Source organism: Triticum aestivum, chromosome 3A (genome assembly GCF_018294505.1).
Source record: "Triticum aestivum cultivar Chinese Spring chromosome 3A, IWGSC CS RefSeq v2.1, whole genome shotgun sequence".
In the NCBI taxonomy this organism is placed as follows: Eukaryota; Viridiplantae; Streptophyta; class Magnoliopsida; order Poales; family Poaceae; genus Triticum; species Triticum aestivum.
Window position 1 is genome coordinate 659,993,249 of NC_057800.1, and position 22,634 is coordinate 660,015,882.

The 22,634-nt window shown below is 48.4% G+C and overlaps 1 pseudogene; it reads right to left on the reverse strand.

The window, feature by feature from the left end:
- Window positions 1–17,651: 17,651 nt before the first annotated feature.
- On the reverse strand, window positions 17,652–21,117 carry LOC123063014 (F-box protein SKIP19-like; annotated as a pseudogene).
- Window positions 21,118–22,634: the final 1,517 nt, after the last annotated feature.

Below are 22,634 nucleotides of genomic sequence, written 5' to 3' on the forward strand. Positions count from 1 at the left end.
TTAGGACTTCGCAAGGGGCTTGGCCCTGAGCAGCCACTCGTCTTCGCCTTCGGCGGCGGTGGTGGAGTAGTCCGGAAGGAGGGTTCTCCCCTTCTTGGAACCTTCGCCCCCCCCCCCCCAGTCGGGGCGGCCTTCCTTTTCTTGTCTCCCCCGACTGAAGGGGGAGCATCTTCATCATCCTCCTCGTCTTCGGGGGAGGAATGCATCACGGAGTTATCGGATGATGAGTCCAATAACACCTGGCGTCGGGAACTCTTTCGGGTTCCCTTGGCCTTCTTCGTCTTCTCCGGCACCTTGTAAGGAGCCGGAGTCAGCATCTCCATTAGGAGAGCGTCCGCAGTGTCTTCGGGCAAAGGGGTCGGACAGTTAATCTGCCCCGACGTCTCCACCCAGTCCTGTCAAAGGCATGGAGCTCAGACCCCCCACATGATTAAGCTAGGGGAAATAAATATCCTACTGGATGTATAGAACTCACCGAATGCGCTAGGCGCTTCGCGCTTAGCCCGCGGTCCTCGGTGAGAGAGGAAGGGACCTCGGCGCCCTTGAACAGCACCCTCCAGACGTCCTTGTGCATCGTGTCGAAGAGCTCGCTCAGAGTCTGGTGCTGGGCCGGGTCGAACTCCCACAAGTTGAAATCCCGTTGTTGACATGGGAGGATCCGGAGGATGAGCATGACCTGGACTATCTTGACAAGCTTGAGCTTCTTGCTTGCCATATTCCGGATACATTTCTGGAGTCCGTCCAGCTCCACCGATGAACCCCGGGATAGGCCCTTCTCTTTCCAGTAGGTGAGCTGCGTGGGGATTCCGGATCGAAACTCGGGGGCCACCACCCAGTTGGTGTCGCGCGGCTCGGTGATGTAGAACCATGCCGATTGCCACCCCTTTATGGTCTCCACGAAGGAGCCTTCAAGCCATATAACATTGGGCATCTTGCCCACCATGGCTCCGCTGCATTCTGCTTGTTGGCCTCCCACCACCTTCGGCTTGATATTGAAGGTCTTCAGCCACAGGCCGAAGTGGGGCCGGATGAGGAGGAAAGCCTCACACACGATGATGAACGCCGAAATGTTGAGGATGAAGTTCGGGGCTAGATCATGAAAGTCCAGCCCATAGTAGAATATAAGACCACGGACGAATGGATGGAGGGGAAACCCCAGTCCGTGGAGGAAGTGGTGGAGGAAAACTACCCTCTCGTGAGATTCCGGGGTAGGGACAATCTGCCCCGCAGCGGGCGGTCGATGTGCGATATTCGCGGCTAAGTATCCGGCTCCGTGCAGCTTTTTGATGTGGCCCTCCATGACGGAGGAAGCCATCCACTTGCCTCCCGCTCCGTACATGTTTGGAGGAGGTTGAGGAGAAGTATGTGAACTTGGGCGTTGGAGCTCGAGTGTGCAAGAACGGATGAGCAAGGAGGAAGAAGGCGTGGGTAGAAAAAGGTTAAACCTTATCCCCTTATAAGGGCGGCCAAAACTATGCGCCCCCACTAGCTTGGTAAAATTCGCTTATCCCCCAAGCGTTGTAATTGATGGCGTGGTTGGGTTATCCACACCCTTATTGATGAGAATCCCGTAATAAGGGGGACACGATCTCTGCTTTGACAAGACGTGTCAAGAAACTGCCTCGCGTTATGTGCGGGGCTAGTTAAAGGAAACGGTTTGAATAATTACCGGGCCGTGGCATAATGTCATGTTGCCAAAACGTGTCAGCAGATTAGATTTGTGGAAATATTATTCTCTCTACGGTGGATGACATATTACTGATTGGAAATGATATAGAATTTCTGGATAGCATAAAGGGATACTTGAATAAGAGTTTTCAATGAAAGACCTCGGTGAAGCTGCTTACATATTAGGCATAAAGATCTATAGAGATAGATCAAAACGCTTAATTGGACTTTCACAAACAACATACCTTGACAAAATTTTGAAGAAGTTCAAAATGGATCAAGCAAAGAAAGGATTCTTGCCTGTGTTACAAGGTGTGAAATTGAGTAAGACTCAATGCCCGACCACTGCAGAAGATAGAGAGAATATGAAAGATGTTCCCTATGCATCAGCGATAGGATCTATCATGTATGCAATGCTGTGTACCAGACCTGATGTGTGCCTTGCTATAAGTCTAGCGGGGAGGTACCAAAGTAATCCAGGAGTGGATCACTGGACAGCGGTCAAGAACATCCTGAAATACCTGAAAAGGACTAAGGATATGTTTCTCGTATATGGAGGTGACAAAGAGCTCGTCGTAAATGGTTACGTTGATGCAGCTTTGACACTGATCCGGACGATTCTAAATCGCAAACCGGATACGTGTTTACATTAAACGATGGAGCTGTCAGTTGGTGCAGTTCTAAACAAAGCGTCGTAGCGGGATCTACATGTGAAGCAGAGTACATAGCTGCTTCGGAAGCAGCGAACGAAGGAGTCTGGATGAAGGAGTTCATATCCGATCTAGGTGTCATATCTAGTGCATCGGGTCCAATGAAAATCTTTTGTGACAATACTGGTGCAATTGCCTTGGCAAAGGAATCCAGATTTCACAAGAGAACCAAGCACATCAAGAGATGCTTCAATTCCATCCGGGATCTAGTCCAGGTGGGAGACATAGAGATTTGCAAGATACATACGGATCTGAATGTTGCAGACCCATTGACTAAGCCTCTACCACGAGCAAAACATGATCAGCACCAAGGCTCCATGGGTGTTAGAATCATTACGGTGTAATCTAGATTATTGACTCTAGTGCAAGTGGGAGACTGAAGGAAATATGCCCTAGAGGCAATAATAAAGTTATTATTTATTTCCTTATAATCATGATAAAAGGTTTATTATTCATGCTAGAATTGTATTAACCGGAAACATAATACATGTGTGAATACATAGACAAACAAAGTGTCACTAGTATGCCTCTACTTGACTAGCTCGTTAATCAAAGATGGTTATGTTTCCTAACCATGAACAATGAGTTGTTATTTGATTAACGGGATCACATCATTAAGAGAATGATCTGATTGACATGACCCATTCCATTAGCTTAGCACCCGATCGTTTAGTATGTTGATATTGCTTTCCTCATGACTTATACATGTTCCTGTAACTATGAGATTATGCAACTCCCGTTTACCGGAGGAACACTTTGGGTACTACCAAATGTCACAACGTAACTGGGTGATTATAAAGGAGTACTATAGGTGTCTCCAAAGGTACATGTTGGGTTGGCGTATTTCGAGATTAAGTTTTGTCACTCCGATTGTCGAAGAGGTATCTCTGGGCCCTCTCGATAATGCACATCACATAAGCCTTGCAAGCATTGCAACTAATGAGTTAGTTGCGAGATGATGTATTACGGAACGAGTAAAGAGACTTGCCGGCAACGAGATTGAACTAGGTATGGGATACTGACGATCGAATCTCGGGCAAGTAACATACCGATGACAAAGGGAACAACGTATATTGTTATGCGGTCTGACCGATAAAGATCTTCGTAGAATATGTAGGAGCCAATATGGGCATCCAGGTCCCGCTATTGGTTATTGACCGGAGACATGTCTCGGTCATGTCTACATTGTTCTCGAACCCGTAGGGTCCGCACGCTTAAGGTTACGATGACAGTAATATTATGAGTTTATGCATTTTGATGTACCGAAGGTTGTTCGGAATCCCGGATGTGATCACGGACATGACGAGGAGTCTCGAAATGGTCGAGACGTAAAGATTGATATATTGGAAGCCTATGTTTGGATGTCGGAAGTGTTCCGGGTGAAATCGGGATTTTACCGGAGTACCGGGAAGGTTACCGGAACCCCCCGGGAGCTAAATGGGCCATGATGGGCCTTAGTGGAAAAGAGAAGAGGCAGCCCTACATGGGCTGCGCGCCTCCCCCTTCCCCTAGTCCTATTAGGACTAGGAGAGGTGGTCGGCCCCCTCTCTCTCTTTTCCCCCTCCGCGAATCCTATTCCAACTAGGATTGGGAGGGGAATCCTACTCCCAGAGGGAGTAGGACTCTCCTGGCGCGCCACACCTTGGCCGGCCAGCCTCCCCCCTCTAGTCCTTTATATACTGAGGCAGAGGCACCCTAGAACACACAAGTTGATCCACGTGATCTATTCCTTAGCCGTGTGCGGTGCCCCCAGCCACCATACTCCTCGATAATACTGTAGCGGTGTTTAGGCGAAGCCCTGCTGCTATTGTGCATCAAGATCGTCACCACGCCGTCGTGCTGACGGAACTCTTCCCCGACACTTTGCTGGATCGGAGTCCGGGGATCGTCATCGAGCTAAACGTGTGCTCGAACTCGGAGGTGTCATAGTTTCGGTGCTTGATCGGTCGGATCGGGAAGACGTACGACTTCTTCCTCTACGTTGCGTCAACGCTTCCGCAGTCAGTCTGCGTGGGTACGTAGACAACACTGTCCCATCTCATTGCTATGCATCACATGATCTTGCGTGAGCATAGGAATTTTTTTTGAAATTACTACGAAACCCAACAGTGGCATCCGAGCCTAGGTTAGTTATGTTGATGTTATATGCACGAGTAGAACACAAATGAGTTGTGGGCGATATAAGTCATACTGCCTACCAGCATGTCATACTTTGGTTCGGCGGCATTGTTGGACGAGACGACCCGGACCAACATTACGCGTACGCTTACGCGAGACCGGTTCCCTCGATGTGCTTTGCACATAGGTGGCTTGCGGGCGACTGTCTCTCCAACTTTAGTTGAACCAAGTGTGGCTACGCCCGGTCCTTGCGATGGTTAAAACGGAGTCTATTTGACAAACTATCGTTGTGGTTTTGATGCGTAGGTGAGATTGGTTATTGCTTAAGCCCGTAGCAGCCACGTAAAACTTGCAACAACAAAGTAGAGGACGTCTAACTTGTTTTTGCAGGGCATGTTGTGATGTGATATGGTCAAGACATGATGCTGAATTTTATTGTATGAGATGATCATGTTTTGTAACCGAGTTATCGGCAACTGGCAGGAGCCTTATGGTTGTCGCTTTATTGTATGCAATGCAATCGCGATGTAATGCTTTACTTTTATCACTAAGCGGTAGCGATAGTCGTAGAAGCACGAGCTTGGCGAGACGACAACGATGCTACGATGGAGATCAAGGTGTCAAGCCGGTGACGATGGTGATCACGACGGTGCTTCGGAGATGGAGATCACAAGCACAAGATGATGATGGCCATATCATATCACTTATATTAATTGCATGTGATGTTTATCCTTTTATGCATCTTATCTTGCTTTGATTGACGGTAGCATTATAAGATGATCTCTCACTAAATTATCAAGAAGTGTTCTCCCTGAGTATGCACCATTGCGAAAATTCTTCGTGCTAAGACACCACGTGATGATCAGGTGTGATAGGTTCTACGTTCAAATACAACGGGTGCAAAACAGTTGCACACGCGGAATACTCAGGTTATACTTGACGAGCCAAGCATATACAGATATGGCCTCGGAACACGGAGACCAAAAGGTCGAGCTTGAATCATATAGTAGATATGATCAACATAACGATGTTCACCATTGAAAACTACTCCATCTCACGTGATGATCAGTTATGGTTTAGTTGATTTGGATCACGTAATCACTTAGAGGATTAGAGGGATGTCTATCTAAGTGGGAGTTCTTTAATTAATTTGATTAACTGAACTTAAATTTATCATGAAACTTAGTACCTGATTAGTATCTTGCTTGTTTATGTTTGATTGTAGATAGATGGCTCGTGCTGTTGTTCCGTTGAATTTTAATGCGTTCCTTGAGAAAGCAAAGTTGAAAGATGATGGTAGCAATTACACGGACTGGGTCCGTAACTTGAGGATTATCCTCATTGCTGCACAGAAGAATTACGTCCTGGAAGCACAGCTGGGTGCCAGGCCTGCTGCAGGAGCAACGCCGGATGTTATGAACGTCTGGCAGAGCAAAGCTGATGACTACTCGATAGTTCAGTGTGCCATGCTTTACGGCTTAGAATCGGGACTTCAACGACGTTTTGAACGTCATGAAGCATATGAGATGTTCCAGGAGTTGAAGTTAATATTTCAAGCAAATGCCCGGATTGAGAGATATGAAGTCTCCAATAAGTTCTATAGCTGCAAGATGGAGGAGAATAGTTCTGTCAGTGAGCATATACTCAAAATGTCTGGGTATAATAATCACTTGATTCAATTGGAAGTTAATCTTCCAGATGATTGCGTCATTGACAGAATTCTTCAATCACTGCCACCAAGCTACAAGAGCTTCGTGATGAACTATAATATGCAAGGGATGAACAAGACTATTCCCGAGCTCTTCGCGATGCTGAAAGCTGCGGAGGTAGAAATCAAGAAGGAGCATCAAGTGTTGATGGTCAACAAGACCACTAGTTTCAAGAAAAAGGGCAAAGGGAAGAAGAAGGGGACCTTCAAAAAGAACAGCAAACAAGTTGCTACTCAAGAGAAGAAACCCAAACCTGGACCTAAGCCTGAAACTGAGTGCTTCTATTGCAAGCAGACTGGTCACTGGAAGCGGAACTGCCCCAAGTATTTGGCGGATAAGAAGGATGGCAAGGTGAACAAAGGTATATGTGATATACATGTTATTGATGTGTACCTTACTAATGCTCGCAGTAGCACCTGGGTATTTGATACTGGTTCTGTTGCTAATATTTGCAACTCGAAACAGGGACTACGGATCAAGCGAAGATTGGTTAAGGACGAGCTAACGATGCGCGTGGGAAACGGTTCCAAAGTCGATGTGATCGTTGTCGGCACGCTACCTCTACATCTACCTTCGGGATTAGTATTAGACCTAAATAATTGTTATTTGGTGCCAGCGTTAAGCATGAACATTATTTCTAGATCTTGTTTGATGCGAGACGGTTATTCATTTAAATCAGAGAATAATGGTTGTTCTATTTATATGAGTAATATCTTTTATGGTCATGCACCCTTGAAGAGTGGTCTATTCTTGTTGAATCTCGATAGTAGTAACACACATATTCATAATGTTGAAACCAAAAGATGCAGAGTTGATAATGATAGTGCAACTTATTTGTGGCACTACCGTTTAGGTCATATCGGTGTAAAGCGCATGAAGAAACTCCATTCTGATGGACTTTTGGAACCACTTGATTATGAATCACATGGTACTTGCGAACCGTGCCTCATGGGCAACATGACCAAAACGCCGTTCTCCGGAACTATGGAGAGAGCAACAGATTTGTTGGAAATCATACATACAGATGTGTGTGGTCCGATGAATATTGAGGCTCGTGGCGGATACCGTTATTTTCTCACCTTCACAGATCATTTAAGCAGATATGGGTATATCTACTTAATGAAACATAAGTCTGAAACATTTGAAAAGTTCAAAGAATTTCAGAGTGAAGCTGAAAATCATCGTAACAAGAAAATAAAGTTTCTACGATCTGATCGTGGAGGAGAATATTTGAGTTACGAGTTTGGTGTACATTTGAAAAATTGTGGAATAGTTCCGCAACTCACGCCACCCGGAACACCTCAGCGTAATGGTGTGTCCGAACGTCGTAATCGTACTTTACTAGATATGGTGCGATCTATGATGTCTCTTACTGATTTACCGCTATCTTTTTGGGGATACGCTCTAGAGACGGCCGCATTCACATTAAATAGGGCACCATCAAAATCTGTTGAGACGACGCCTTATGAACTGTGGTTTGGCAAGAAACCAAAGTTGTCGTTTCTGAAAGTTTGGGGCTGCGATGCTTATGTGAAAAAGCTTCAACTTGATAAGCTCGAACCCAAATCGGAGAAATGTGTCTTCATAGGATATCCAAAGGAAACTATTGGATACACCTTCTATCACAGATCCGAAGGCAAGACTTTTGTTGCTAAATTACGAGACTTTCTAGAGAAGGAGTTTCTCTCGAAAGAAGTGAGTGGGAGGAAAGTAGAACTTGATGAGGTAACTGTACCTGCTCCCTTATTGGAAAGTAGTACATCACAGAAAACTGTTTCAGTGACACCTACACCAGTTAGTGAGGAAGCTAATGATAATGATCATGAAACTTCAGATCAAGATACTACTGAACCTCGTAGATCAACCAGAGTGAGATCCGCGCCAGAGTGGTACGGTAATCCTGTTCTGGAAGTCATGCTACTAGATCATGATGAACCTACGAACTATGAAGAAGCAATGGTAAGCCCAGATTCCGCAAAATGGCTTGAAGCCATGAAATCTGAGATGGGATCCATGTATGAGAACAAAGTATGGACTTTGGTTGACTTGCTCAATGATCGGCAAGCAATTGAGAATAAATGGATCTTCAAGAAGAAGACTGACGCTGACGGTAATATTACTGTCTACAAAGCTCGACTTGTCGCAAAAGGTTTTCGGCAAGTTCAAGGGGTTGACTACGATGAGACCTTCTCACCTGTAGCAATGCTTAAGTCTGTCCGAATCATGTTAGAAATTGCCGCATTCTATGATTATGAAATTTGGCAGATGGATGTCAAAACTGCATTCCTGAATGGATTTCTGGAAGAAAAGTAGTATATGATGCAACCAGAAGGTTTTGTCGATCCAAAGGGAGCTAACAAAGTGTGCAAGCTCCAGCGATCCATTTATGGACTGGTGCAAGCCTCTCGGAGTTGGACTAAACGCTTTGATAGTGTGATCAAAGCATTTGGTTTTATACAGACTTTCGGTGAAGCCTGTATTTACAAGAAAGTGAGTGGGAGCTCTGTAGCATTTCTGATATTATATGTGGATGACATATTACTGATTGGAAATGATATAGAATTTCTGGATAGCATAAAGGGATACTTGAATAAGAGTTTTCAATGAAAGACCTCGGTGAAGCTGCTTACATATTAGGCATAAAGATCTATAGAGATAGATCAAAACGCTTAATTGGACTTCCACAAACAACATACCTTGACAAAATTTTGAAGAAGTTCAAAATGGATCAAACAAAGAAAGGATTCTTGCCTGTGTTACAAGGTGTGAAATTGAGTAAGACTCAATGCCCGACCGCTGCAGAAGATAGAGAGAATATGAAAGATGTTCCCTATGCATCAGCGATAGGATCTATCATGTATGCAATGCTGTGTACCAGACCTGATGTGTGCCTTGCTATAAGTCTAGCGGGGAGGTACCAAAGTAATCCAGGAGTGGATCACTGGACAGCGGTCAAGAACATCCTGAAATACCTGAAAAGGCTAAGGATATGTTTCTCGTATATGGAGGTGACAAAGAGCTCGTCGTAAATGGTTACGTTGATGCAAGCTTTGACACTGATCTGGACGATTCTAAATCACAAACCGGATACGTGTTTACATTAAACGATGGAGCTGTCAGTTGGTGCAGTTCTAAACAAAGCGCCGTAGCGGGATCTACATGTGAAGCAGAGTACATAGCTGCTTCGGAAGCAGCGAACGAAGGAGTCTGGATGAAGGAGTTCATATCCGATCTAGGTGTCATACATAGTGCATCGGGTCCAATGAAAATCTTTTGTGACAATACTGGTGCAATTGCCTTGGCAAAGGAATCCAGATTTCACAAGAGAACCAAGCACATCAAGAGACGCTTCAATTCCATCCGGGATCTAGTCCAGGTGGGAGACATAGAGATTTGCAAGATACATACGGATCTGAATGTTGCAGACCCGTTAACTAAGCCTCTACCACGAGCAAAACATGATCAGCACCAAGGCTCCATGGGTGTTAGAATCATTACGGTGTAATCTAGATTATTGACTCTAGTGCAAGTGGGAGACTGAAAGAAATATGCCCTAGAGGCAATAATAAAGTTATTATTTATTTCCTTATAATCATGATAAAAGGTTTATTATTCATGCTAGAATTGTATTAACCGGAAACATAATACATGTGTGAATACATAGACAAACAAAGTGTCACTAGTATGCCTCTACTTGACTAGCTCGTTAATCAAAGATGGTTATGTTTCCTAACCATGAACAATGAGTTGTTATTTGATTAACGGGATCACATCATTAAGAGAATGATCTGATTGACATGACCCATTCCATTAGCTTAGCACCCGATCGTTTAGTATGTTGCTATTGCTTTCTTCATGACTTATACATGTTCCTCTAACTATGAGATTATGCAACTCCCGTTTACCGGAGGAACACTTTGGGTACTACCAAACGTCACAACGTAACTGGGTGATTATAAAGGAGTACTACAGGTGTCTCCAAAGGTACATGTTGGGTTGGCGTATTTCGAGATTAGGTTTTGTCACTCCAATTGTCGGAGAGGTATCTCTGGGCCCTCTCGGTAATGCACATCACATAAGCCTTGCAAGCATTGCAACTAATGAGTTAGTTGCGAGATGATGTATTACGGAACGAGTAAAGAGACTTGCCAGCAACGAGATTGAACTAGGTATGGGATACCGACGATCGAATCTCGGGCAAGTAACATACCGATGACAAAGGGAACAACGTATATTGTTATGCGGTCTGACCGATAAAGATCTTCGTAGAATATGTAGGAGCCAATATGGGCATCCAGGTCCCGCTATTGGTTATTGACCGGAGGCATGTCTCGGTCATGTCTACATTGTTCTCGAACCCGTAGGGTCCGCACGCTTAAGGTTACGATGACAGTAATATTATGAGTTTATGCATTTTGATGTATCGAAGGTTGTTCGGAGTCCCGGATGTGATCACGGACATGACGAGGAGTCTCGAAATGGTCGAGACATAAAGATTGATATATTGGAAGCCTATGTTTGGATATCGGAAGTGTTCCGGGTGAAATCGGGATTTTACCGGAGTACCGGGAAGGTTACCGGAACCCCCCAAGAGCTAAATGGGCCATGATGGGCCTTAGTGGAAAAGAGAAGAGGCAGCCCTACATGGGCTGCGCGCCTCCCCCTTCCCCTAGTCCTATTAGGACTAGGAGAGGTGGCCAGCCCCCCCTCTCTCTTTTCCCCCTCCGCGAATCCTATTCCAACTAGGATTGGGGGGGGGGGGGAATCCTACTCCCAGAGGGAGTATGACTCTCCTGGCGCGCCACACCTTGGCCGGCCAGCCTCCCCCCCTCTAGTCCTTTATATACTGAGGCAGAGGCACCCTAGAACACACAAGTTCATCCACGTGATCTATTCCTTAGCCGTGTGCGCTGCCCCCGGCCACCATACTCCTCGATAATACTGTAGCGGTGTTTAGGCGAAGCCCTGCTGCTGTTGTGCATCAAGATCGTCACCACGTCGTCGTGCTGACGGAACTCTTCCCCGACACTTTGCTGGATCGGAGTCCGGGGGTCGTCATCGAGCTGAACGTGTGCTCGTACTCGGAGGTGCCGTAGTTTCGGTGCTTGATCGGTCGGATCGGGAAGACGTACGACTACTTCCTCTACGTTGCGTCAACGCTTCTGCAGTCGGTCTGCGTGGGTACGTAGACAACACTCTCCCATCTCGTTGCTATGCATCACATGATCTTGCGTGAGCATAGGAAATTTTTTGAAATTACTACGAAACCCAACAAACACTGCGCGCCGGACTCATCGTCATTGAAGCCTGGTTCAGGGGCTACTGAGGGAGTCCTAGATTAGGGGGTCTTCGGACAGCCGGATTATATCCTTTGTCGGACTGTTGGACTATGAAGATACAAGATTGAAGACTTCGTCTCGTGTCCGGATGGGACTCTACTTGGCGTGGAAGGCAAGCTAGGCAATACGGATATGTATATCTCCTTCTTTGTAACCGACCTTGTGTAACCCTAGCCCCCTCTGGTGTCTATATAAATCGGAGGGTTTTAGTCCGTAGGACAACATACAATCATACCATAGGCTAGCTTCTAGGATTTAGCCTCTCCGATTTCGTGGTATATCAACTCTTTAATACTCATATCATCAAGAATAAATCAATCAGGACGTAGGGTTTTACCTCCATCAAGAGGGCCCGAACCTGGGTAAAACATCGTGTCCCCTACCTCCTGTTACCATCCGCCTTAGACGCACAGTTCGGAACCCCCTACCCGAGATCCGCCTGTTTTGACACCGACAGTGAGAGTAGAGAAAGGGTGTTGTACTGCCAGTGGGCCATGGGTGACAGTGAGTGAGTGGGCATGCGTGCCTGAGGGCAGTGTAAACGGGTGTACTTAATCGACCTCCCTCTTCTGTCGAGGGTATGAAATGAGAAAAGTCTAATCTGCACTCATCCCCTTTCTCTGCCTCTCACCTACCCTTCTCCTACCTCACCTCTGATCCCCTTTCCTCACCCCAATTTCCCTTCCCTGTGCGGTCGATCTGGGCCTCTCCAGCTTCGGTCGTCACAACTTGGTACTTAGAGCCAGTAAAATTCTGGGAATTTTTTTCTCGCCGAGGCACCCACGAATCCCTTGGTCGATCGGTAACATCCACCGCAACCGGTGCAATTTCACCTGGTGAGATCGCCCAAAATCCGATGCGGGGTGCGATCTGCTCGGGGCGGGTGCAACGGTGTCGTCTAAGCCCTTCGCGCAGACGCGGTAACTCATGGCCACCATCGAAGAGCAAACCTCAAACCTCGCCACTCTCATGGAGAAATTGCTCTCTCGGTTTGACGAAGAGCAAGCCCGGGCGGACAAGCGCGCAGAAGCACAAGCCACGTTCAACATGCACGTCTCTCAGGAACTACAGAGCCTCTCCAAGCAGATCGGGCACACGCAGGCCGACGTCGACGACGTCCGAAAGGTGGCATATCCGACGGCTTCCTCGACTCCGTCCACAGGCTCACAGGTCGACGATCCGTCTGCTGCGGGACCCCGCACGCCGGCCCCCAACAACCACCACCGGCGGTCCAAATCGTGTCCCCGTCTCCGGATCCGCGTGCCCCACCTCCACCAAGCGCGCTGCCGATTCCGCACTCCATCACGAGCACCGCTACCTTCGCGCGGCTCACCAACGAGGGGCCTTCTCTGCTCACCTGTCCCGAGCAGCCTGCGACGGCGAAGGCAGCCCACCCAATCCTGCCGCGCGACGAGCTCGCCATCAAGCCATAGGAGGAATACACCACCAAACTGCCGAAGCACAATTTTCCTCGTTTCAACGGTGAGCTACCTCGGGTGTGGCTGGACCGCTGCCTCGCATACTTCGAGCTCTACTGGGTGCCGCCGCTCAACTTGGTGGCAACGGTGGTGCTATATGTGGAGGGGCATGCGGCACTCTGGCTCAGGGCATTCCGTCAGCAACACCCAGTAATCACATGGGATCTGTTTCAGCGTGCAATTGAAGAAGAATTTGTCCCAGAAGAATTTGAGTCTCTGATGCATAAGCTCCTGCAGTTGCGACAGACAGGCACGGTAGTGGAATACAAACAACAGTTTGAAGTTTACATGTATAATCTGCTCGCGCTTGATGCCACCCTCAGCCCCAAGTTTTTCGTCACACAATTCTTGTTGGGTCTCAATGATGAACTCCAAGTGGCTGTACGCATTCAGGCACCGACTAGCATCACAAGGGCCACAGTTTTTGCTCGGATTCAAGAGGAGGAGCTCATGCAGCAGCGCCCCAGTTTGCGTTCAACTTATTCTGGGTGACCCCCACCCCTGTCAGCATTGTTCCCACCTACAGGCCGCCCACCACCAGCGCCAGCAGTAGCGACGTTGCCTACAGTCCCAGCCATGGGTCGGCCGGCTCTAGTTCCGCGCCTAGCGGCTGACGATTTCGGCAGGGAGCGACAGCTGCGAGATTACAGGCGACAACACGACCTGTGTTTTCGTTGTGGCGACAAATATTCGCGGGAGCATCAGTGCCGGCGATCTGCACAACTACTCACAATCGAGGTGGGCGAACACGGTGAAGTGCTGTCTGACGAAGCCGTTCGCGCACTGCAGCTGCTTGATGAACCACAAGAACAGGCTGATCCAGCGTGTTGCCTCCTGTCTGCACACGCGGTGGAAGGAACTGAAATAGTGGAAACGATCCGTTTTGCGTGCAGTCGTTGGCGACCAAACCATGTTGCTGCTGGTTGATTCCGGTAGCACACACAGCTTTGTCAACTCGACATTTGCAGCCAGAATTGAAGCACAAATTAAAAGCATTTCTCCCATTGCTGTCCGGGTAGCCAATGGACAATGCTCGAGCTGCACCGCCATGGTGCCGCAACGTCAGTGGCATATCCAAGAGCAGCAATTCAGTACGGATATGCGAGTGCTGGACCTAGGGGCATACGACGCAGTGTTGGGCGCCGACTGGCTAGCTCAACATAGTCCGATGAAGTGTGACTGGCAAGAGAAGACCATGCAGTTCGAACGGGATGGACAACCGGTACACTTGAGGGGCGTCCGGTCAGACGAACAACCAACTCTGTCTGCTATGGATGCAGCGGCACTTTGGCAGATGCATGATGCGAATGAAATTTGGGGTGCTGCTCTCCTGGAAATTCAGTTAACCTCTACCACACCGTCAGATTCAGCACAACCTATACCAGTGGTGATTCAGAACCTGCTCACAGACTTCAGTGATGGGTTTGCTGAACCCACTGAACTACCTCCTCACCGGCAATACGATCATGCGATAACCTTGGAACCTGGTGCCACACCCATTAATTGCAGGCCGTTCCGCTACTCACCACTACAGAAAGATGAGATTGAGCGGCAAGTCGCCGAAATGCTACGTACCGGCGTCATCACCCACAGCATGAGTCCTTTCGCCGCACCAGTGCTGCTCGTGAAGAAGAAGGACAGGACATGGCGTTTCTGTGTTGACTACAGACGCCTAAACATGGTCACTATCAAGAACAAGTTTCCACTCCCGGTCATTGATGAACTGTTGGATGAGCTAGCTGGCGCCGTGTTCTTCTTCAAAATCGATTTGCGCGCGGGCTACCATCAGATCCGCATGCGAGAGGGTGATGAAGAGAAAACAGCATTTAAAACGCATCATGGGCACTTTCAGTTTCGAGTTATGCCATTTGGAGTCACCAACGGACCACCAACATTCCAGTGTGTCATGAACTCCGTCTTCGCAGGCCCTAATCGTAAGTTTGTCATTACTTTCCTCGATGACATTTTGGTTTTCAGTCAGTCCCTGTAGGAACATGTCGAGCATTTGCACACTGTCCTCACCATTCTGCGACAAAATCAACTTTACGCCAAGTTGTCCAAGTGCTCCTTCGCCCAACCCAGCATCGAGTATCTTGGCCATGTCATTTCCAAAGAAGGGGTGGCGACTGACAAGAGCAAAACCAGTGCAATGTGCGGATGGCCGGTTCCAACCACTGCCACAGAGCTCCGGGGATTTCTCAGCCTGACCCGCTACTACCGCAAGTTTGTCCAGAACTACGGTATCCTCGCTAAGCCTCTGACTGAACTGCTCACCAAGAAAGGGTTCACCTGGTCAGATCAAGCTCAAGCGGCATTTGACAACCTCGAGCAAGCTATGGTCAACACCCCGGTGCTGGCACTTCCTGATTTCACACGCCCATTTTCCATCGAAACGGACGCATGTGACACAAGCATAGGTGCAGTACTCGTCCAAGATGGCCACCCGGTTGCGTACTTAAGCAAAGCATTGGTAGTGCACAATCAACGCCGCTCCATCTATGAGAAAGAGTTCCTCGCGGTGATCATGGCAATTGACAAGTGGCGCGCCTACCTGCAGCGCGCCCCCTTTGAAATCGTCACGGATCACAAGAGTCTTTGCAGTCTAGGGGATCAGCAATTGGACACGGAACTACAACGCAAGGCGATGTCCAAATTGGTGGGGCTCCAGTTCTCTTTCAAGTACCGGCGTGGCATCGACAACGGGGCTGCTGACGCTCTCTCCCCCGTCGGGCATCTGCTCGCCATCGACGCCCTCTCGGTGTGTCAACCACAGTAGCTACAGGAGGTAGCCAACTCCTACGAGACGGACGCAGACGCCCAGGACCTTCTCCAACCTGGCAATCTGCAGCCCAGACGAACAAGGTTACGAGCTCCGCCAAGGCGTGATTCGCTTGCAGGACAGGCTCTGGATTGGTGGCAACATAGCCCTCCAGACCAAGCTAATCAACGCGTTCCACGCCAGCGCCATTGGGGGACATTCCGGCGTCACAGCCACTTATCAATGACTCAAGAAACACTTCGCATGGCGCGGCCTCAAGCAGGCCGTGGAGGATTTTGTACACCAGTGTGCAATCTGCCAACACGCCAAACATGAGCACATCAAGTCTCCCGGGCTCCTGCAACCCCTCCCCATCCCAACCGAGCCATGGCGCGACCTCACAATGGACTTCAACGAAGGATTGCCAACATCGGAGGGATACGAGGTGACCATGGTCGTCGTCGACCGATTCACCAAGTACGCGCACTTCGTGCCACTGCGGCACCCGTGCACGGCGGCGACGGTGGCACGCGCGTTCTGGGAGAACATCATCAAGCTGCACGGCGTGCCTCACTCCATCGTCTCCGATCGCGACCGCATCTTCACCAGTAGCATGTGGCGCACCCTCCTCGAAGTAGCCGGCACCAAGCTCAGTTACTCAACGGCATACCATCCGCAGACGGACGTCCAAAGTGAGCGTGTCAACCAGTGCCTCGAGATGTACTTGCGTTGCGCCGTCCACGATCACCCCAATCAATGGCGCAAGCGGTTGCCTACAGTGGAGTTCTGGTACAACACCACCCACCATTCTTTGCTGACCACATCTCCGTTCCAGGCACTCTACGGCAAGGAACGAAACCTGTGGGGCCTTCCAACATTTGCTGACAACCTGCCACCAGATGCAAGCACAGAGCTGGACTGGGCAAAGCATAATGGATGGCCGCGTGATCAACTAGCACGCGCTCAGAATAGATGCAAACAAAAGGCGGACAAAAATTGAACCGAGTGCACGTTCGAAGCAGATGATTCTGTTCTGCTCAAGCTCCAGCCATACACACAGTCATCGGTGGCAAGCCGCCCATGCCCCAAGTTAGCCTACAAGTTCTTTGGGCCATTCACGATTCTCCAGTGCATTGGAAAGCTGGCGTACAAGCTACAACTGCCGGAGGACAGCCTCATTCATCCAGTGTTCCATGTATCACAGCTCAAGCCCTATACTCCAGACTACACTCCAGTGTTCTCCGAGCTTCCGCGGGCACCAGACCTCACAGCGGCGTCCCTCCAACCGATCACCATCCTCGACCGTCGCATGGTCAAGAAAAGGGCAGAATGCAATAGTGCAAGTGAAGGTACAATGGTCATCTCTCTCGGCGGACATGGCAACCTGGGAAGATTACTCCGTCTTGAAGCATCGCTACCCCAAGGCCCCGTGCTGGGATGAAGACGCTTCCGCTCAAGGGGAGGCAACTGTCACACCTGATACTGCTGTATCGGTGGACTTGTGTGGGTGAGAGTAGAGAAAGGGTGTTGTACTGCCAGTGGGCCACGGGTGACAGTGAGTGAGTGGGCGTGCGTGCCTGAGGGCAGTGTAAACGGGTGTACTTAATCGACCTCCCTCTTCTGTCGAGGGTATGAAATGAGAAAAGTCTAATCTGCACTCATCCCCTTTCTCTGCCTCTCACCTACCCTTCTCCTACCTCACCTCTGATCCCCTTTCCTCACCCCAATTTCCCTTCCCTGTGCGGCCTCTCCAGCTTCGGTCGTCACATAGGTCAAATAATTGAGGAAGATAAATATACAAAGTAAGTTCTACTTCCTCCATCCCATAATATAAGAGTGTTTCTGACACTACACCAAGGGAGTACAAGATATGCGCTTTAGAAAATAATAAGTTTGGGAAAAGGTTCGCGGAGATAGCTTGAGAATACAGCTGAGTACTAGCAAACTAACATTAGCATGCGCATCATAGTTAATGGATGATACCTAGTACTCGTAGGAGTACTACTAGACGGTTGCAACTATCAAAACACACACTATAGGCAGATAGTTCAAAAGCACCATTGGCTTGTTTGCACATCAGAAGCCCTCCTGCAGGGATACACACAAACTCTTCAAGATCTAAAACCCCAAGACAGTGACTTGGACTACCGAACATGGCACAGCTACCTAGTTGCATCTGTCACAGCTCCCAGTAGTATCTGGGATCATCCTTGGAGTAGGTCACGTTGCGCAAGAGAGGTGTGTCATCTCAGTAGTCATCCCAGGGGAGCAGGGAGTACTCGCAGTAGCAATCGCAGTAGTATTCGCAATAGTACTCGCCGCAGCCATGACAATAGCACTGGTCGCAGCCATCGCTGTCCATCGCTGCCTCGTTGTGCGGAGAGCAAGCATAGAGATCAGATTGCTCTATCACTTCACCTTCGTTCTCCTCGATGGTATGGAGATCTGGGCACTGAGCGTGAGGCGGAGACCCCACCACTCCTGGCAGCCGGGCATGCCTGATATTGGCACAGCGAGCTCGGAATTCATCGTCAACTTCAAGGTTGTCGCATTCTCTAAGGTCGAGGAATTCGAGGTGGGGGCAGCCTTAAGAATGGCGTACACCCCCTTTTCAGTCAGGCCGTAGCCTGCCATCTGAAGGAGCTGCAACTCCTGCAAGCTCTCTGCTATGGCGAAGGCCTCCTCGTTCTGTCTCGCCTCCCAGGCCTCATAAAGCTCCTCCTCTTCCTCCTCGTCGACCCAAGGCAAACGGACTCTTAAACGTTTCAGCTCTGGGCGAGCAGCACCGATCCGCTTGAAAAATGGCCACGACAGCTTCTGACCAGAGTACTCTATCTCTTCTAGGATTGGACATCTAGCCGCAAGCTTAGTTACTCCGTCGTCCCAAAAGTATTGGGAGGCAATGAGCCGAATGCTCTTCAATGAGTTGCATCTGCAGAGAGAACAGAGAAGTATAAAAATAGACAGGATATCACATGAACAGAGCAAAATCAGACAAGTACGATAAGACTGTATTACAAGTTTAAACAGTAAATGTATTTTCTCTTTAAAGCAAAGTGGTTGGACACATGTACCATATGATAAATATCAAATAAACGACCTGTCCCATGTGCTGCTGGAACGTAAATATCTAATTTGGCAATAAACGACCTGTCCTAAAATATCACATAACAATGTACCGTAAATATCTAATAAGGGCAATGGGCATCTCCAACACTATTCATCAAACGGACGCCCCCAAATGTACAGCGGTGCTGCACGATCTGCATGTTCTGCTGTAACTCGGTGTCCGTCGCCACCGCTAGGGCGGGCAGCAGCGTCTTCTCCTCCTCGGAGTCCTCCGTCTCGATCTTTGCCTCATCAATGTCGTTGACCAGCTTCTCCTTCATGGTGGATGCAGCGGTCAACGAAGACGGACTGGCAAAAGGGGGTGACATCGTGAATTGGATCTGGAGCTCCCCCCGGATCCAGAGTCCTGGAGTGCCGGAGGCTGGTCCGAGCGGTAGCCGTCGACGGCCACCATGCCCGGCTGCGCTCCTTCTCCTTGGTTTTCGTGCCCGGCGGCCAGTGATGGAGGTGTGGTATGCACGGCTTTGGGAGGGGAAGATGAGTGGGTGAGAGGATAGGGTTTGGGGAAAGGCCGATTGGTTTTAAGAGCGGGAGAAAGGCTTCTCGGGCGGCGTGTTGGCGTGAATGCGGGTAGGCCACGAGCCGCTGAGAGCGGCATCAATGCTGAGGGTTCTAGAGGAGTGGTTTTAGGGTGTATTCAGGTTGTCGAATGCCCACGTCCGGACACCCCCAGAACGCCCCTGATTTGTGGCTGCTGTAGGGATTTCGGACGTCCGGACAAGCCCAATTTGGTGAGCGGCGCTGGGGGCCTGAAAGTGTCCGGACCATCTTGTCCGGACATTTGCGGGCAACTTGCGGATTAGCGTTGGAGATGACCTACCAGTCTCAGTATCTCGAGCCAACTATTTTGGCTCTAACTGACCTGTCCTAAATATGTCTGCCTAATTGTAGAGACAAATATAACCGTATAGATGTGCAATTTTGTTTTAGTTTGCAAACCACTGAGCTAATGCAATTGGAGTGTCCTTTGAACACCTTGAAGATAACACAATTAGACATGTGTCACAATAATACATCATAAAAAGCATAAAATGCATTGACCTGATTTGATATCAGTTTATTTCCTAAATTAAATTCACATCTTGCGACCAACTTATTAATCTGTTAGGTGGAGGTAAATACCGCAAACAGTGTGTCAGTGCTAAAAAGCTGCTAAGTTTGACACATACAGAGCAAGAGACCAAGTGCTGAAATTCAAGAATGCAAAGAACAATACCTGCTTGCAATGTAATTCAGGAGTTCGCTAGTGACAAACTTCTGAGCCCAGAACGATTCCATCCGTCCCTCGGAGCGATCTATAGCCACCTTTGCCATTTCGCACAAGACATTTTCTGCCTTTGAGAAAACCACCTTGTGGCGCGTCATGTCCACGAAACGCCACAACTCGGGGGACTTGGCTGTTATGCGCCATGAGCAACACACAAGTTCCGCGTGCATCAGAATCTCAATGGTCCCAAGCTTCATGAAGATTGCAGAAAGCGCATCGAGTGGGAGCTCAGACCAATCCCTGACATCGGACACGGGCAAGGGGTTTGGCTCCACCACCTCCATTGTGCAAGGGAGCTCCTAAGAAATGAGGTGCATCATGGGGATAACAAGGGTGCCCAAATTCAGCAAGAGCTTGAAATTTGCACGATGAGAAAGCTTTAACAAAAGACAGACGAAGGTTTATGCGATGCAGGAGTGGTTATTTAAGCTTTGCAATCGATGATAAGCCAATCAGACCAAGTTAGCAAATCAATCCATTCCCCCCTTACCACCTCAGAATCCACCGAATTACGTACGATTTACCCAAACATCCATCAAACTAGTATACGCACCGATCTGTTCTTGTGCGGGTGGGCCTGAAACCCCTGCTTCGCCATCTCGGGCAGCAGGTCGTTGCCGGCCGTGGCCTCCCGCCTCGCCCTCTTGCATCTGTCGCTCTCGCCGCTCTCCATGCAAAGCACCGACGCGTCACCCGCCAAAAACAAAGGCCGTTCAAGCCAAGCAGAGATCCAAGAGCGGCTGATATCGGCGACGGGCAGAAACACGTCCCGCTCCTCCCCGATGCCGCCGGCCGTGGGGCTGCCGCTAACGCGGCTCCCGCCGTCGCCGGAGGGGCTCGCCGATGGGTCGGCCATGCGGTCCCGCGCGGCCGCGCCAGCCAAACCGAAACACTAATCAATCAGATCGGGGAACCCACCGTCTCGCCCCCACCAAAGCCAAACCGCGAACCCTTTTCTCAAAAAAGAAAAAAAAATCCCCAGAACCCTTTGGTCCCTTCGAACGAGAAAACGAGCGTACATTTGGAAGGAGAGGGGAAATATCTAGTACTCCCAAGGGGTGCTCCCCATGCTCCAACTTCAAATAACTCAATTTAAAATGTTTTAAAAAATTGTGGAAAAAATATGCATGATTACAAGGAATGTGACTATAACTCCTAAAAATTTCAAGTCCAAATTTTAAATGCACATTGAGAAACAAAAATGTGAAATCTAGCATGAATAGTATCATAAAAGACAAAAGCAACATTTGACACTATTCATATCTGAATTTGTCTTTTTTATTTCTCAATGTACATTTCAAGTTTGGACCTGAAATTTTTAGGGGGTGTAGTCATAATCCTTTTGCACATTCACAAATTTTTTTCAAAAATTTTGAGACATTTAAAATTGATGTTTTAAACTTGGAGCATAGGGAGCACCCCGAGTATGGTAACACCTGAGATATCGGCGTTTGCCCGAGGGCAAGGTGGCGAAGGAAGCGGAGGCGGCGACGCACAGGTGGCGAACAACGATGAGGAATGACCAGCCATCGTTTCCCTGGAGGCTTCCATCGAGCGAACAATTGGGATGGAGCGCTAAGAAAGAGAAAGCGTTATCGCTATACGAAATGAAGCAGTGGCTAGCACACTATGATAAACCATTTGGTTTAAAAAACTGCTTAGTGGCGTGTGATTTCAACACTGTTCCAGAGGTATATGACAAAAATTGTATCAGAGACCTTGGTAGAACCACCCGAGAAACCAGCCCAGACAGGGCCCTTTACTAGGCCTCACAGCCAAATCACACACATAAGAACTGACACAAAAAAAGAATCCCTTAAAAAAGACAGGAAAAAAAGAAAGAAAACACACAAAATGCTACTGTACTTTCTTTGTCCCTTCGAACGAGAAAACGAGCGTACATTTGGAAGGAGAGGGGAAATATCTAGTACTCCCAAGAGGTGTTCCCCATGCTCCAACTTCAAATAAATCAATTTTAAATGTTTTAAAAATTTGTGGAAAAAATATGCATGATTACAAGGAATGTGACTATAACTCCTAAAAATTTCAAGTCCAAATTCTAAATGCACATTGAGAAACAAAAATGTGAAATCCAGCATGAATAGTGTCATAAAAAACAAAAGCAACATTTGACGCTATTCATATCTGAATTTGTCTTTTTTGTTTCTCAATGTACATTTCAAGTTTGGACCTGAAATTTTTAGGGGGTGTAGTCATAATCCTTTTGAACATTCACAATTTTTTTTCAAAATTTTTGAGACATTTAAAATTGATGTTTTAAACTTGTAGCATCGGGAGCACCCCGAGTATGGTAACACCTGAGATATCGGCGTTTGCCCGAGGGCAAGGTGGCGAAGGAAGCGGAGGCGGCGACGCACAGGTGGCGAACAACGATGAGGAATGACCAGCCATCGTTTCCCTGGAGGCTTCCATCGAGCGAACAATTGGGGTGGAGCGC